Source organism: Lonchura striata, chromosome 5 (assembly GCF_046129695.1).
Source record: "Lonchura striata isolate bLonStr1 chromosome 5, bLonStr1.mat, whole genome shotgun sequence".
Taxonomy (NCBI): domain Eukaryota; kingdom Metazoa; phylum Chordata; class Aves; order Passeriformes; family Estrildidae; genus Lonchura; species Lonchura striata.
Window position 1 is genome coordinate 64,584,704 of NC_134607.1, and position 1,867 is coordinate 64,586,570.

The 1,867-nt window shown below is 36.9% G+C and overlaps 1 long non-coding RNA gene across 1 annotated transcript; it reads left to right on the forward strand.

Moving 5' to 3' along the window:
- The first annotated feature begins 210 nt into the window (after window positions 1-210).
- On the forward strand, window positions 211-1,279 carry LOC116184493 (uncharacterized). Its single transcript, XR_004149249.2, has 2 exons — window positions 211-325; window positions 1,046-1,279. It is a non-coding gene; the product is annotated as an uncharacterized LOC116184493 (long non-coding RNA).
- The last annotated feature ends 588 nt before the right edge of the window (window positions 1,280-1,867 follow it).

Sequence of the window (1,867 nt, forward strand, 5' to 3'; positions counted from 1 at the left end):
CCCTGGCCCCAGCTGTTCATATTTATATTCACTTGGCAAACACTTGAAAGAGTTTCTATCTGATGCATTCGTGAATGTCTAAGGGGGGAAAAAATGATCCTGGATAGATTCATACTGAGATATTGTCATATTTTGTGGCAATCACAACCATCTTGATGATATATTGTATTTCTGTTGTTCTGTGTTTCAGCTACACTATGAGTTTATGGGATGGGAAGGACAAGAATGTGACTTTCAGAAGCTGTGTATTTTAGGATGACCTGTGAAAAGGATTACCATCAGTCCATGGCATGTGGTTTATATCAGAATATAGGGAAGGATACAGGTATTTTTTAAATGTGAGAATGGTATTATCACTTCTGAAATAAGTGCTACAGGGGCACTTTTGTTAAGTAGGAGTGGAAACATGGCCTCGTGGACCAGCTTTTGGGTAGCAAAACAGGATGTCAGAGACTTTGTTCTACTTGCCCCTAGCACAGTATTTGCATATGAATGAACTGTCTTGAATTTAAATATAAGCCATCCAAAAGAGCTTGTGCTCAGTCCAAACAAAATAAGTAATTTCCCTGAGATCTGAAGAGAAGGTAAATTTATTCATAAAATTATGACTGTGAATTGTGGTTCTGCCACTTATATTTGAGTGTTGAAGACAGCAGTCAAATTTCCTACTGTGACACAAACCACTATTGACAACAGAGAAATGTGTCTATGTGCAAAGCTCTCTGGTATGTATGCTGTCATAAAATTTATTACTGACTTTAAGACAAAGAACATTCTGATTATAGGCACTCCTTGGAAAGGGTGAGTGAAAAAAAAATTAATTCTATTTTTATTTTGCATTTCAGTTAACAAGACAGCCTCATCTAAAACCCAGTTAAGCAAAATATTATATTCCAATTGTTTTCACTGAACACTGGGACCCAGGGTCCTCAGAGACTCAGTTGTTACATACACCAAGGAATATAGAATTCCTGCCCCAAATAATTTGCAATATAAACCTCTGAACCATTAGTGCATAACTGAGACTTTTTCTTTATACCTACAGATATCAAAGCAAGTAGTTGCTTGAGCCTGAGAGCTGAAGGCAGTAGCATTTGGAATCAGAAAAGACAAATGAAAAATGTCTACCATTCACCACTGAGACTTTAAGGAAGTAAACAGAATGATCATTAAATCTTGTCAAGCAAGATCCTCTTCCACATATAAATTTCAAACTTTCAGCCAGATGCAGATGATGATGCTGTCACTCTAAAAATAAATTCCAAAATTCTGCTTTGAATATTCTGAGTTCCTTGATTTTCTTTTCTTAGAAACATAGGATGATTTAGGTTGGAATGTATCATTGAAGATCATTTAGGCCAATCCGTAAAGGGGGTGGGTGTTGTCCCTAGTCACCCTTAGCAAGAGAGTTTTATAGAAGACAAATTCCCAGGGACACACTGGGCAGTTATGCAGGGATATGAAGAGTATGTCACATTGCTTAACGTGATGCACCACCAATCTCATACAGTTTTGGAGGGACATAGAAGACAACGTGTTTCCAGTGTCAGTATTTGATAGGGTTAGGTTGGTCTGCACTGCTGGTTACAAGTTGCCCTGCTAAAATGATCAAGAAGTATGAAATAAAAAAATACTCAAGAAGTCCTGTTAAAAACACAGCAAATGCATTCCTGATTCTGCTTTTGGTTGTTTATACCTCATGCTGCAGAGGGTGTATATCATATAGATAATAAACACTTGCAAAGAAATGTCACATACCCTGTTGACCATGCAAAGCAATTTGCCGTTCTTGGTTTGTTTTTTTTCTCTTTTTTTTTTTTCTTAGAATTATTTCTCCTGTTTTAATGCTACTTCTGACATCAGATAC